Source organism: Neltuma alba, unplaced genomic scaffold (genome assembly GCF_004799145.2).
Source record: "Neltuma alba isolate B1F8T4 unplaced genomic scaffold, ASM479914v2 tig00011396_pilon, whole genome shotgun sequence".
In the NCBI taxonomy this organism is placed as follows: Eukaryota; Viridiplantae; Streptophyta; class Magnoliopsida; order Fabales; family Fabaceae; genus Neltuma; species Neltuma alba.
Window position 1 is genome coordinate 1,724,814 of NW_021636085.1, and position 17,333 is coordinate 1,742,146.

Genomic DNA, 17,333 nt, shown 5'->3' on the forward strand with positions numbered 1-17,333 from the left:
AGATGTAATAAATGAATCAAAAAGGAAAAAAAATACGTGTGAGTAAAATTAAAAAAACTCATTAAATGCCTAGACAAAAATAAATATTATCTTATTAAGAAAACCAAACCCTTCTAACAAAGTTTAGGTTATATTTTGAAACAGAGGAAGTATTTTTAAAAATATTATTTTTCTTATATATGAATTAGACAATAAAATATAAGATTCAAGTATTTAATGTTGACAATTTTACTACAATACTGATTGCACATAAAAATTTTCAGTAAAACTACCTATAATATTGTTATCCTTGATAAAACATCAATGTTTAGTTTCAAAGAAACCTGAAAAATGCAGCCACAATTATTGTGTCATTAAAATCAGATGTTAATAAATTCTGTAAATAATTTGTTTATGAAACTCTATTTCCGTTTTTTCTAATAGCGTTTGTAGAGCCTCTGTACTATCGGTATCATAATATTAACGATCAATTAAGTAGCCATTCAACTGCTTAACCTGACCCGTTTTGACATCATCGGGTATTACAAGATTTTATATATAAAGTAGATGAGACTATTTTTAGTGGGATCATGGCATGCAAAACAGCAAAAGAAGTTTGGGAGAAGTTGAAGTCAGAATTTCAAGGAAATGAAAAGACAAAGATCTTCAGTTTGAGGAAGGAGTTTGAACTTCTCAAGATAAAAGAGACTGAGAATGTTAATCAAGTAAGGCTGATGGTATAAAGTGAAACCTTTTATATAGTTCTCATCCCATTTTACTTTACTTGTGAAGACACACACGCTAAGATATGGATGAGGAAGATTACATAAGCATTGTAAATGAAATGTCATAATCACTCTTCAATATATTCAAATGGGCTCCTTGAAACAGATCTTTTCATTTTTGGTAAATAATGGCTCTGCATACCGTCCTTAAGAAGTCAATTAGAAACTGTAAGAGTTTAAGCAGTTATGCAACTGCACCTAATTAGTTATCAGTTCTACTCTGTAGTTATCAATACAACACATCATTTCAACCCACTCCTTCTCTCCCTCTCTCTATAGATATATAACTTTTACTGACAATCTATCTTGCTCCTCAAAACCTGTAGAGATAATGAGATTGCACCTATCGCTCATGGGTTGACTTTGGAACTGCATCTTCAGTGATTTAGAGTAGACCCGCCCTATTTTTGTCTCTCGTAAGGAAGTTACGGACCAAAGCTGGTTTGGGAGAGCAGTCAACTACTCGCACCCTTTAATGATGACCCTTTATGGAAAATTTCTGTTATTAAATTAGTAATAGATCAGTGAAGGAATAAAATTCTGTTACTAATTAAACTCCATTACAAGTCCATCGCTGATTCTGTCTTCAATGATGAGTGACAGAAATTCCGTCACTAATTTCTGTCAATGTTCTGTCACTAACTCCCATCATAAAATTTTTTGTTACAAAGTTAGTGACTAAATTCTTTTGTTACTAATTTCCATTGCAATTCCATCACTAATCAATTACAAAAAAATATAACATAAATATATAATAATTAATTTTTAAACTTATTATTAAAATAAAAAGATAATATATCATAATTTTTAAATAATATATTATACAAAAATTAAAAATATAAATATTATTAAAAAAAGTAAAAATATATAATATATAACATACTTGTTATTTCATTAAATATTTGAATGAAAATATAAATTATTAGAAATTTTTTTACTGAAATACAAAAATTAAATTCAAATAAATAATAAGGGTTAAAGTGCGCCCAACACTCCAAACTATTTTCCCATGTGCGCCCAGTGTTCTAAAATAATTTTTGGTGCATCCAATGTCCCAAACTAATTAAAATGGTGCATCTATATCCCGGGCTAACAAAAAAATTAAGTTTGACCGTTATCTTGCTGACTCAGCCGAAGGTTGACAGAAAAATCCTAAGTGGTAGACACGCAGGCATCTAATGTGTATTATTTTGATAGGTTACGATGCACCTAGCACCCCGAATTATTTTTCCAAGCGCGTCCAATGTCCTAAAGTAATTTTTAGTGCATCCAGTGTCCCAAACTAATTAAAACGGTGCATCCACATCCCAGGCTAACAGAAAAGTCTCGTTTGACCGTTACCTTACTAATTCAGCTGAAGGTTGATCGAAAAATCCTACATGCCGGACACACAGGCATCTGATGTGTATTATTTTGACTAAAAATTCAATTTATTTCCTTCTCTTCTAACATTTATCTTCTACCAATTTTTAAACTTAAAAAAAAAAAAGACCATCGATCCACCATCTTAAAGCTTGGTACATGTACCATCCATTCAATCCCATCCTCGTCTTTAAAATTTTATCTCATTTCTTCCACCACTCCAATTTGAAACCGCAACCACTGTCACAACACACTTCCATCTCCATCTCTGTCAACTCCTCATCCAACTCGCATTTGCTTTCCTCCTTGTAGAACACAGTTAACTTCCCCTTAGTCACTCTGTCGACATAGCCGTCGCCCCCTAAGAAAGCACCCACTGCCACCGGGCTCATCTCTGGAGCTTTAGTCAAAATAATACACATCAAACGCCTGTGTGTCTGTCATGTAGAATTTTTTGATCAACCTTCAGCTGAATTAGCAAGGTAACAGTCAAACGAGACTTTTCTATTAGCCTGGGATGTAGACGCACTGTTTTAATTAGTTTGGGACACTGGATGCACCCAAAGTTATTTTAAAACACTAGGCGCACTTGAAAAAATAATTTAGGGTGCTGGGCGCACCTCAACTTGTCAAAATAATACACATCAGATGCCTGTGTGTCCGCCACGTAGGATTTTCAATCAGTCTTCAGCTGAGTCAACAAGGTAGCAGTCAAACTTAATTTTTTTGTTAGCCTAGGATATGGATGCACCTTTTTAATTAGTTTGGGACACTAGATGGATTGAAAATTACTTTAGGACACTGGGCACCCATGGAAAAATAGTTCGAGGTGCTGGGCACACCTTAACTCTAAATAATAATATGTTAAATTATATAATATATATTAAATTATGTATATAATATTTATTATATATATTTGTTTTTTTTATTAGAAATATTATATATATTTATTTTTGCATAACAATTTCATAGGTATTTCTCAACTTAACTAGCAAAGGCTTTAGTATGCATGGAGGAAGTCTTTGGTTTGAACCAGCACTCCTTCACAAACTGAGCCAATTTGTCACATGGCGGATCACAATGATGGACACATGGTAATGATGTAGATGATTGGATGATGTGGCTCCATGGAAGAGAGGAGGAGTTGAGGTGGCAATCAATGATGACATGGCAAATCACAATGATGGACACATGGCAATAATATGGACAAAGAGATAACGTGGCAACATGGGAGAGAGAGGACAATTAAAATAAAAAAAATTGGCACAAATCCATCACTATTTTTTAACAGAATTTTTGTGGGATATCAGTCACTAATTAGCGACAAATTAGTGATGAAAAACTTCTGTTATTAATTTCTACCATTACTCTATCGCTAATTAGTTATGTAATTTTGAATTCCATCACTGAATAATTCGTGATAGTGGAATTAGTGACGAAAAAAATCCTGTCACCAACAAAATTCCGTCACTAATCCGTTGGTAGTTTTTTTATGAAAATTCCGTTACTAAATTCTATCGTTAATTTGATTTTTTTTTTTTTGTAGTGGTATTGCACTTCCATAAGGTTGCCTCAGAGACTAAAGGTCAAGACTTTACTGGCTTTTACTGTTGCTACTGCCTTGGTTCAGTTTAACAAATGTTTTGGAGTAACCGGCTGGCCCAAATTTTGTTTAAAATAACAGTCACCGGAGACAAAGAAGAAAGAGGAGAGAAGAGAAAGAAAACGTAGCACAAAAGAAGAAAGTACCAAACCCATTTACTGATTATTGTGGGTGAGTTTATCTTTTTTGAAAACTCGAAACACGTGTCGTCATTAAAAAAATAATATATTAATATTATCCGCGTTTTCACTGGGCAAAATGTGTTTTTAACCTTTTTTTTTTCATATTTGTTTTCTTACCACGATCATCTTTGCTTTCTTCACTCCCATGATTTTATGATATCTTTTTACAATAGGTTATTCTCACACATGCTAATATATTTGAAGTGCTAAACATTTTTAATACTATCTCATTTTTTTTATTTTACATAAGTTACAATATAATTATAATTATAAACCAGTCATTAAGTATACAAAAATATTTTTTATTTAATTATTATGTTACCAATTTGACTACCAATCTGACTGATCCGACCGAACGAGGTTTTTCTTGGTTTAACCTTTTGAGTGAAAGATATAAAAGAATGGTATAGTGGGATCTGAAAATGACAAAAGAAGCGTGTGGCTCCACTATACATATACCAGGCATGAAGTAAGGAAGAAGACTTTGAGAGAGAAGACTTCCTGTTGCTTCTCAAAGTTTAATGTGTATCTTGCATTCACTTCCTGTTTCCTTCTGTTTTCTTGTGTTTCTTTATTCAGGCCATCGAGTATATTTAAAAGTATCGCCTTGGGACAATGCTTTGGGTATTGTTCGCTGTTTAAATTGCATTTTCTTCTGGGAAAGAAATCCACAAATTCGCTTTTTATTTGAATCTTTCATTATATTGTTAACTTTTGAATTTATTGACTCCAACATCCATTAAAAGTTTACCCAATTCTTTAGTAATGTTATTCTTTTCGCTTTGTTGTTTCTTTTGTGAATTTCTTTTTCTTTTTTTTTTTCCGGTAAGATTTCTCCCACGTGCCTGCGGCGACAAATATTGGGTCAATATTTTATTGTTTTTTATTTTTGCTTTTGATAAAGAGGAGGAATGACGTGTGCGGTGTATGACGTGTGCGGGGTGATGAGAAAATAGTCGCTTTTGGTTGTAGAGTGTGCTGGCGGTTAAATGGTACCCTCTCCATATCTCCATAATTAATTTATAAATATTAAAAAGTTTATTTAATTAGGAGCAATTACAAAAACTCCTGAATATGTAAAATTATGATTTGGAACTATAAATTTGAAAAATAACAAATAAAGATCCGATGTCATTTTTGCAAATATAAAATGTGGATGAAATATTTGAAATGCCTTTCAGTCAAATTGTGATTTGGTCTATTAAAATTGTCATTCGCTAAAGTGAACTTGTTATTTCTCGTAATCAACTTGCTATTTGACATACCTTCAGCTAAGTTGTAATTTGGTTTACTAAAGTTGTCATTTGTTAGCGTAAACTTGTCATTTAGTTGAAGGACATTTCAAATATTTCACCACGATTTCATATTTACAAAAGTGAGACCGAGTCCTTATTTGGTATTTTTCAAATTGAGAGTCTGAAATCACAATTTTACATATTTGGCGGTTTTTATTTGTAATTTTTCTTTAAATTATTTATTTGTTAACTATTACTCTGGCCCTAAATATAAGACCATTTTTATAGTGTAATTTACATTATAAAAAAGATCTTATATTTAGAATGGGAGAAATATTAGATTTTATCAGTATTTAATTGCATAGTCATCACTTAAGTCTAATGAGGACACAGTTTTTTTTTTTGGTTAGATAAAACTAATGGCATTTAGACTTAAGGACAAAAAATGCACTTTATAAATTTCAGGAACTAAAATAAAATTTGATGCAAATACAAAGGATCAAATATAAACTTTAACTAATAAAAAATATAAAAGGAAAAAAATATTTCAGCGATAATAAGAGAAATATAGTAAATATTATGTCTATATCCCAAGCTGCATATCCGGAACAATTACATACAGTTTAAACTAAATGGGCATAGGTTTTTTTGAAAAAAAAAACTAAATGGGCATAAATTAAAAACAAGGCTTTCAAAATAATATGGTTTTACGATGACCCGAACAATACGGAAGAAAATTATTGGATATATATATATATATATATATATATATATATATATAACATTGGACAGCTATATATAGGCTACCATCCAAGAGGTTCAACAAATATTGAAATTCATTATAATAATAAATATTATATTTGAAATTAGGCAGAAAATGAAATTCAAATTGTAAATTCTTTTTAAAAAGCTACAGTGATTAAAAATTAGGTAAAAACATAAGGACATGTTAAAAAATACAAAGACATGATTATCAATCGACTAAAATTATAGAGTGTTGCATTGGTTCCATAGGTAAGGGAATTGCATCTTCTTAGATGGTGTTTGGGAATAAGCAAAAGTACCTTAAAAAAGTTTTAATATAAGTTGAGACAAAATTTCTCTTATATACTTATTTCATATACTAAAAATTAATTTTAAAATTATAGTTTCATTTCTACCCAAACACTTTTTAATAAAAAAACCTCGAGTTTATACTTGAAAATGCTCCAAGGCAAGTGGTTTGGCTCGATTTAGATTAGTCTAAGGTTCAATAAAGTCTTCAATTGTGAGGCAGGCTTCGGATATTGAGTGTTCAAAGATTAAGTTGATTATATTCAATGCAACTTAATTTTTATACTTTAATCATTTAAAATATTAGTTTTAATGTTTTAGAAAATAAAATTATACATGTTATGAAATTAGGAACTAAATTTTAAATTAAATGATCAAAACTGTAGAAAATAAATTACATTAAGTCAAAATTTAAGGTTACAATAGAGTCAGAACTAATATATATATATATATATATATATATTAATCTTCCCAAGTTTCTACCGGTGAAGGATAATATGGGGGAGCATATTGGTGATGGTTTCATCCGGACTTAATATAACTGGAGGGACAGAGACCTCAGCAGTAGCAGTGGAATGGGCAATGTCGGAGTTTCTGAGAAAGCCGGCCGGAGATATTCACGAAGGCAACGGAGGAGCAGTACAGCGTGATCATCGGAAGAGAGCGGTGGGTGGAAGAAAAAGACATCCTCAACTTACTAGAGAGTTGAGCAAAACATTGTTGAGTGTTAATAATAGAAATATAATATACTTCTCTGGTCCTTAACGCAGGACCCAATTATTAAGTTGGTTTTAGTTCTAAATATAAGGCTCATTTCTCATATTTATCAATTTTCTCTAAATTACCCCTGTGGATACTCTCTCAACCATAATCAAGTAGAAGAGGGAGAGGGGATATTAAGAAAGATGATTATGATATTTTATGAAAAATGTGTCACTTTTTTTATAATTAACTAACTTACCTAACTTCTTTAATCTAATCAAATTAGTTAAATGAGTCTTATATTAAGGACCGGAGGAGTATTTTTATATCTCAATTTGTGTCCGATAGATCAAAAGGAACAATTCGGGGTAAGTTAAACTACAGAAAATTATAATAAGACTTTAAGAAAAGAAAATAATTATCAATACCAAGTGAGTGGTTATCATTTTCTATTATGAAATTTGTTATTACAAACTGTTTTGCTATTATTAAAATCTTTTAATAATTATGTTGCTTATTTATGTTTTCATAACAATTCTCCTTTTAAACTATTGGCATAACTTTTCTTTTTGGAAGGAAAAAAAAGGAGCTTACAAAATAATATATTGTTACGATCACAATGCAGCTAGATAACGTAACGGTAGAAGGAACAATGGGAATAAAACTATGGAATATATGCATGCGCACAAAATTCAAGTTGCTCAGCAAATATTGAAATTTATTGTAATAATAAATATTACATTGGAAATTAAATAGAGAAATGAAATTGAAATTTATAAATTATAAGTCTCTTTGGAAAACTATAAAGACCTGACAGGTGAAACTTATAAGTGCATATTAAAAAAAAAAAAAGATGAAGACTTGATAAAAAAATTTGGATAAAATTTTAGAAACTTATATATTGATTTTCCCAATAAATTATTAGTCATAAAAAGGAACGCACAATAGGATACTTTTTTGTGGGGGAGGGGGGTTATCAACTTCCGAAATTAATGCAGCCTTTAATCATCATAAAAATGAACAGGATACATCTGAAAAGATGCTCCATGTACCATTACATTGTTTTTTAATCCTAAAAAGGACAAGTAATGAATGTTAAAAAAACATTAACTGAGGTTAACATTACATTTTCTTTATATCTTTTCTTAAACATAATTCTTTTTTTTTTCTTTGCTAGACACAACAAGTTACTCATTTGGTCCTAAATATAAGACTCTTATAATAAGGGTTTTATATTTAGAATCAGAAGAGTATCTTTTTATTGGAAGTAATTCTAATCAAAACACTGATAGCTGCCAGGCACTAAAATGTCAGCATTTCTCCAAATTAGAACTAGAATTATCCGGACATTAGTTTACTATGTTGTTAGGAATTATCTCATCACTAAGATATTGGGTGCTCACCAAAAAGGAAAAAAAAAGAAAGAGTCCTTTGCTTTCGCAAGTCAAGGTCGTGTTTTCATGGCATATAAATATACCCTTTGATTGGCCCACACAAAATCACTTCATCCACACTTCACATTCATACAAATCATCACTAACCATATGGCAATGTAATCGGGGGGCCTTCCAGCGGCAGCCGCATGGCTGGCAACCTTGGCCGTACACCTCCTCTTCGGCCGCCACCTCCGCCGCCGAAAATACACCCTGCCACCAGGCCCAACGCCCTGGCCCGTCATTGGCAACCTCAACCTCATAGGCCCCCTGCCCCATCGATCCATCCACGCCCTCTCACAAAAATACGGCCCCATCATGCAGCTCTGGTTCGGATCCAAGCTGGTCGTGGTCGGCTCCTCCGTGAAACTGGCCAGAGAGTTCCTCAAAACACACGACGCCGCCTTGGCCGGCCGACCCAAGTTCGTCGCCGGCAAGTACACCACCTACAACTATTCCGATATCACGTGGTCCCAGTACGGCCCATACTGGCGACAAGCTCGCAAAATGTGCCTCACAGAACTGTTCAGTGCGAAACGCTTAGAATCCTACGAGTACATCATAAGAGAAGAACTAAAAGATTTTCTGAAAGAACTTTACGATTCAGCGAACAAAGCCATCGTACTGAAAGACCACCTTTCTACTCTGAGCCTGAACGTGATAAGCAGGATGGTGCTGGGGAAGAAGTACCTGATAGAGAAGAAGAGCCAAACAACCGTGGTTTCGCCGGAGGAGTTCAGGAAGATGCTGGACGAGCTGTTCTTGTTGAACGGAGTGTTGAATATCGGAGACTTCATTCCATGGATCAATTTCCTGGACTTGCAAGGTTATATCAACAGGATGAAGGCTGTGAGCAAGAAGTTCGATAGATTCATGGAACATTTTTGGATGAACATAAAGAAAGAAGAAGAGGGAATCCAGATTATGAAGCTAAACATATGGTGGATGTGCTTCTTCCGCTTGCCAATGATTCCTAAGCTCGACGTCAAGTTTGAGAGGCATGGAATCAAAGCATTTACTCAGGTCTTTTTTTTTTTTTTTTTAAATTATTCTTCATTTAATTTTTTAACCAAAATTAGTACTCTATGTCACTTGTATGTCGTAAGGAAGAAAAAACAGGTGAAGGTGACCAAGAATTTGAGAGATGGATCGACTAAGTTTGTTTGTTTGTTTGTTTTTTTTTTTTTGGGGATACCGACTAAGTTATTAAAGGATACGGTATAGAGCTAGTAACGTACGTGTTGATGGTTATTAATTGATATTCCCTCGCTCCCTTTTTTAGTTTTTACAACAAATATTTGATCAAATCATGAGAGTTAAAAAAATTGGTTAAAATTGATTAAAAAATAAATATGTAAAAATTGTAAGTTTTTTTCCTCAAAAATATCTTTATTTATGGGGTGGCAGGAGGTATAAGAGAAAGAATTAAAAAAAAAAAAGGAATGAATACTATTTTTGACAACAAATATATTGATAAAATAATTAATTAATGGGAGCAAAATAGGAAACTAGTCAAAAAAAATTTGAGACATTTTGCTAATATTTCTTATAAACAGGAACAAGATATAGGGATGGCATAATAACGTACAAAGAATGTGCTAATGTCTTATTCTTTTTTAGTAGATATTTAAATATCAATTGAGCCATGTGATCGGTGGCCTTCTTAAAATGATTGCTTGCTACACAATGACCAGCATAAGATAAAAAATATTTTTCTAGCGGTTTTTTTTAATACGGATTAATTGTTACAAGAGCTACAAATATGGTTTGACATTATTGATCAACACGTATATATCAATGTATCATTTTGATCCGTTTTATTTGCTTCTGTTCTACGAATTAATGGCCTTTTCTTCACTATTTGATTGTATAATACTTCTCTTTTAATTTTAAATATAAAACTCATTTTATAGTATAATTTATATTAGAAAATGAGTGTTACGTTTAGAAAAGAAAGAGTAATAATAATCATTACGTGTTTGAAAATAAAAGGGAGGCCATAGTATGATGCAAATGTCTGAGACACTGTACGCTGGCTAGGGCTCAGGATTTTATTAAATAAAGAATGTTATATACAAGAGGACAAATTAGTTTGTTACAAAACAGGACACATTGTCTTTAGGATAAGGAAGAATCTGAGAAAGCTTCCTGTTTGCTAATTACAATTATGCTCTAACATTTGAGAAATTAAAGGATCCTCGTGGAAAGACGTACGGCTTGTTAGAATATGATCTCTAGCTCATTAGTACCTTGAATGAACAATTATCTGGGCAGTTTGCGACCTGGGACATTTTGATGATGATGATGATATACTCCTTTGGTCTTTAATATAAGACCCATTTAACTAATTTGATTAGATTAAGGAAGTTAGGTAAGTTAGTTAATTATAAGAAATGTGACACGTTTTTCCTAAAATACTATAATCATCTTTTTTAATACCTCATTTTCCTCTTCTACTTGATTATGATTGAGGAAGCATGCATAGGGTATTTTAGAAAAATTGATAAATATGAGAAATGGGTCTTATATTTAGAACCAAAACCAACTCAATAATTGGGTCCTATATTAAGGACCGGAGGAGTATGTCAGGACTTAATAGCTGGAGGTACAGAGAGCTCACCAGTAACACTGGAATGGGCGACGTCGAAGCTTCTGAGAAAGCCGGAAATATTCACGAAAGCGACGGAGGAACTGGACAGAGTGATCGGAAGAGAGCGGTGGGTGGAAGGAAAAGACATTCCCAACCTTCCCTACGTCAACGCCATTGCCAAAGAGACCATGAGGCTCTTCAGTGATTCAGAGGGCCCTGCTACTTGTTCCTCTCATAGGGAAGTTAAGGACCAGAGCTTGTCAGGGAGAGCAGTCACCTTCTCGCACTCTTTAATGATCAAACATCTGAGACATGGCATTACATCTTTACCTAATTCCTAGTGATAAAGCTTCTCCAGATCTTGCATCTGAAATACCTCTAGTTCGGGGAACCCATTAATGCAACAAAGCTCTAACTCAGGCCTTGAGGCTTTCGTAAACTCACAATAACTTAGTTTCAAAATTCTAAGGTTGGTAAGACTCCCCAAAGTGCTCATGACATCGTTATTTAAGTTGGTGCTTGAGATTGTTCGCTTGGTAAGGTTGAAAAGAAAGGCATTAGCAGTAGTTGGAATATTAGGAAAGTCATAAATTTTCAATGCATTCAAATGATTTAGGTTTGAAAGGTTTTCCCACACTTGGCCAACCCCTGTTTATGCTTGTCATCCTTATTTGCAAAACCAATCTCCTAAGTTTTGCTTACAGCAACACAATATAGGGATTATAGATTCCAAATGATGTTACTCTCTACATCTGGAAACTCAGGAAAAATCACAGGTCCAGCTGTATGAAGATGCCTCAATCTTTTGAGCTTCCACATCCCACTAGAGAAGGATACGGATATTCTAAATTCAATATGCCCCAAGTTCATCGTTTCCAGATTTCAAAGATTGCATGAAATTTAGGAATTAGTCTAACGAATCCTCCACAAAAGCTTGTTCGCAGATCTATTCTTAAGTACCTTAAATGCACTAACATGTTTAACTTTATTATGAATCCAAGCTCTATACAAGAATCTGAAACAAGTCACTCTGTTAATTTATGCCGATAGTTCGATGAATAAATATATACTCCTCCGGTCCTAATTATAAGACCCAATTGACTTATTTGAGGAGATTAAGGAAGTAAGTTAAATTGGTTATTTATAATAAATAAGTGTTGTCATTCCTAAAATATCCTTGCTAATTAAGTATATTGGCTAAAACTATCATTATTAGAAGGATTATCTTGGAAAAAATGCATAAATATAAGAGACAAAATGGATTGGGGTCTTATAATTAGGACCAAATAAAAAGTCAAATGGGATTTTATAATAAAGACCGGAGGAGTATATATATATAGTTCCTTGAAATCTCCGACGAGTTCATGAACTTGCTTGGTTCTTTACCACTAAAACAAATGTGCATATTTATAGCTTCTGACAGTCATAAAGGCCATTGGTGTAAGATGTCCAGCCAGAAAGATAGAAATGAAAAAGATGCTTAACAGTATTCCTTCCGATTTTATATATAAGCTTCAAGTTACCAAATTGTTAAGGAACTAGTAGTTAAAATTAGTTAAAAATAATAAATATGTTAGAAATGTATTTTTCTCCTCAAATTTGCCTTTATCTATTAAAAGAGTAAACGAGAGAGGCAATAAATAAAAAAATAATGAAAGAAAATATATGAGGGGTAATATTAATGAGAGAGGAGGCACTAAATAAGTCAACTAAGGGTAAAACAAGAGGTAAAAAAGTAATAAACGCTCAGACAAACTCAAAAATAAAGCTTATATTTTGGACCACAACCCCTCTCTAAAAATGAAGCTTATATTAATCATATTCTTTTATCTTATTTTCTATGCAATTATATCATTGTAAATGATTAAAGCTATATTTAGTGATTCTATCGACTCTGGAGAAAATCAAAAGATGATTTATTTTTTCAATTTCAAGAATCAAATTCACCTCTTCTATAAAAAGTTTACTTTCAAGGTGCTTTTTTTATTTGTCATTTGTACTAAACCTTTTTTTTTGTGTTTAAAATGAATGATTATTCAAACAAATTGAAAGCTTTATTTCTTTATTTTTTTCATTTTTTTTTCAATTTTGGTTTTGAAACCCTCATCAATATAGGATTTTGATTCTCGGGTGAGTGATGATTTTGTGATGTGTGTTGGCATAACGGAAGAAGGCAGGAGGCAGGAACCTAAGACAGAAGAGGCCAAAACAGAGGAGGGGAAGCCTCAAGAAGCAGAAAAGTCCAAAACAGATGAAGCAGAGGAAGCAAAGGAAGAGAGAAAACCAGAGTGATGAAGATGATACTGGAAATTTTATAGGCCACAAGGTTAAATCAATCAGTTGACGTAAAACCTAAAAGAGTTCTTTTTATTTCTTTCTCTGTTTCTTTTTTTGATTCTTCAACCTTCGGTCTTGTCTTTTTTCATCTGGATGGAATTTGCATGAAAATTTGGAGATTTCAATATCGGGGTCATGAGCATTTGTTCTTGGGGTAATAGTAATGAACAATGAATGCAACAAAATTCCGCAAAATTGATCTGTTTTGATCCGCAGAGAGGTAACTATTTTGTCTTAATTGTTTTATAATTTATTATACGCATTAGGATTTCTTCTGTCTCTTCAAGAAGTGCACCGGAAAAACGATGGCGGTTTGTCACTTTTTGATCAAGTTTTGGTCTCTGCCTTGTTAAGTACCTTCAAAGCTCTATATAGGACTCATTTGAAATGGCTTATAAATAGTTTTTAGTTATGATTTACAAAATAGAAGATAAGCATGTGAGAAAAATTTTGTCTCGACTCACGTGAAATATGTTTATAAGTAATTTCAATCATGATGACATGATCATAATCTAGTTCAATTAGCTCTGTCGCTTGCAAATTTTATTAGTGGTTTTTTATCACACAAATCAAAGCATGACCTGAATTTGTTATGGGGCAAAAAGAATACTACTTCTAAATTTTGTTAACACCTAAAAATTCAGACCAAAAAAATTAAAATTACGAGAAATTTTATGGTTACATCAACGACATAATAACTTAATTTCTCTACCGCCTCCTTTCTTGGGTGTAATAATTTGTTTCTTGCGCTTTGGTCTTCGCTATGTTTGAGATCGATATGTTTTATTTTGAGGAATATATAGTAGCACAAGTATAATGCATTTTCTCACTTTTCTAATATTACTTCTAATTGGAAATTAATTTGGTTCTAAATATAATATCTTAAGGGATAATTAATATCTGGATCCTTATAGTTTTATCTAATTTTTAATCAGGTTCCTATAAAATTTTTTCTTTTTATTAGATTCTTTTACTTTCATGTGTTTTTAATTAGGCCCCTCTACTTTTTTTTTTCCTTTTTACCATATCAGGTCCTTATAGTTTCACTTATTTTTTAATTAGGTCCTTTGTAGTTTTAAAAAAATTATTTATTAACTTTATTCTTTAAAATTAATTTCATTTTTAAATTAATAATTATATAATTGGACAAAATAATTAATATAATCATTTATTAATTAATGATTAATCATAATAATCAATTATACTTAATGATAAATTGTTTATAATTATATTCTAATTTTAGAAAAATTTTATTATTATAATTTGAATTTTATAATTATAAAATTAGAATTGAAAATAAATAATGTATTGTTTAACTAAAAATTTAAAAGAATATTAACATAAGATTATTATAATAATTTATTATTTATAGAATAAAGAATAAAAAATATAAGGATCTAATTAAAAATAAGGTAAAACAATAAGGACCTCATAAAAAAATTATAAGGACTTGATTAAAACATGTGAAATTATAATGACCTGATAAAAGAAAAAAAATTATAGGGACCTGATTAAAAACCAGCTGAAACTATAAGGACTTGCATATTAATTATTCCATATCTCAATATATTCTTTTTTTTTTATACATCATTTTCTTCAAACTAATTTATTTAATTTATAAATTGATATTAATATGCCCCAAATCATTTAAGTGCCTTATACATTAAGGATTAGAGGAGTAGGGTTTTAAGATAGTTTTATTTTCACAAGACTAAGATCATTTGAGACTTCAACTTCTCAATAGATATATTATTGGTGAATCACTTGGAGATTGAATTTACGTTTAATGAAGGGTATTTGTGTATCTAACCTTTTATAAAAACAAAAACATGATCGATGTTAACAAAAAAACTTCAAATTCATGTTATTATGTGTGTTTATCTGTGAGATTGTCACAGACATCCACATAAATACAAGGGTTAGAAGATACTTTCTGCGCGCACACGACACACGTACATATGGATAAATCGTGCGGTCTTGATAGTTAAATATTTATATACAGGTTTTCTACATAGATATAAAAGAAGTGGAACGTTCAATGTTGGACAACAATCACTACTACAAAAAACACATATAACGTTGGAGAACAACAGCGGTTAAAAGGAAAAATGTCATGAAAAAATAGGCAGTAGTATTTTTGTAAATAAAATCCATGACCGTTAACTTTTCATAGTGGTTATTAAAAAAACCGCTGTGGAAAGTACTTTTAATGGCGGTTATGAGCAATAACATCCGTTAAAAGTACTTTCCATAGCAGTTTTCTTAATAACCGCCTGGAAAGTTTAAAACTTAACCTTATCGTGCATTCTGTTTTTCACATTTTCACAGCTTCACAGTGCGCCGTGATCCCCCTCTATCCCACCACAGAATTGCAATACTGGCAAATCTCCACCGTTTCCTGTCATTTTTTTCCTTCCATTTCACTCGTGGTGTTGTTCCGTCGTGTCCGCCGTCTTCCGATGCCACTGTTGCATCTTCCTTCTTTTTAATCTTCTCCACTGAGTGAGTTTCCTGTTCTTTCATTATTTTTTTTTTCTTGGTGTCTTGGATGTTTTGATAATAGGATTCTGTGGTATTTCAAATGGGTTGATTAGTTTTACATTTTGGATGTCATGCATTGTTTATTTTGTGTTTCTTATATGCTTGAAGGATTGGTTGGTGACATTTGGAGTTAGAAAACTTCAATTATTTCCTATACACAGTATTAGAAACATGTTTAAATATTCAAAGTTGATTGGTTCTTAAGTTTTTAATTTTTTTAATAATTATATTTATTTTGAATTTTTGTCTATTTTTTGTAACAAATTTGAGAATTTTCTAATAAATAATATGTTGAGTGTTTTGGCCTTTTTTTTTTTTTCGTTATGAACTTTGATTGAAGATAAAGTGTTATGTAAAATTTTATGGCAAATGAATATCATTTGTGTTTCCGTTTTAGATTTAGAAGTTTTAGCTTAAAAAATATTTATTCATTGAATTGGTTTGAGATTGAATTGTTACTTTTGTTTTGTTAGTTATAGTTCTTCAAATTTATCTTGTATTTGTTTATTATATTGTTGGTTTGTTAATTGATTGATTTGTTTATTTTTAAAATAATTTTGGATTTGTTATATTTAAGGAAAAATTCTGTCAAAATTTTATAAAAATAAAAAAGATATTCCCTTTAATTTGACTAACACTTAATTATTTTATTTATTTGAAAATTTGAATTAAGCGGTTAGAATTGAGCCTGACAATACAACCATGCTTATTGACTCTATAGAATAATGGATCGTAATTGGATGAAAGCTAAGAGAATTAGCAAAGAATATAAGGATTGTGTTGAAAAGTTTCTTGATTCTACTTAGAGAAATGCCCCTAGTAAAAGAGATGGCTTGTATTGTTGTCCTTGTGTCAAATGCTTGTTGGAAAGCCAGTAGATAAGAAAGTGACAGCAAAGAAGGCGACGAAGACCGTAAATCCTGTCCTCCAACCTCTTCCTGATCATATTAGGGTTATGTATGGAAGTTTTGCTTCTCTTTATTCCATAGTAGAAAACATGGAGAACCCTTTTACTTTCAAGATGCTGCTGGGGATTGTGGGTTCAGATGTAACATATGACTTCACTATTGACAAGAAGGATCTCATTCAGTTCCTCGACTTTGAGGAGCTGGATATAGTCTTTATGCAGCTGTCTATTTTGTAAGTTACAATATCATTTTCTTATTTCATGTTATACTTATACATGTCTTAATATTTCTTATTTGAACAACAAGCACTTTACTTGAGTTTGTTGGCAGAGAGGACTTAAGGGCACATATGGCTTTATGTGTCCTCAAAAGGTGCAAAAAATAGTGGAAGCGAGGTCGATCTATATGATGACCACAATGACTCATATAAAAAAATAATTATATTTTACACCTTATGTGGAAGGGTAAGTATATTATTATATTTGAGATACACAAGTTATATATACAGGATTATGATTAATATGGTTCGTATTATGCAATTATCATTGGACCATAATTGTTTGTAACCCCTTTGATAACAAAGTCTACTGATTCGATTTCTTCTGTGGAGGTCCAATAGAAGA

General features: G+C 31.7%; 1 pseudogene; it reads left to right on the forward strand.

Annotated features, from left to right (window-relative positions):
* The first annotated feature begins 6,715 nt into the window (after positions 1–6,715).
* On the forward strand, positions 6,716–13,216 carry LOC114712770 (flavonoid 3'-monooxygenase-like; annotated as a pseudogene).
* The last annotated feature ends 4,117 nt before the right edge of the window (positions 13,217–17,333 follow it).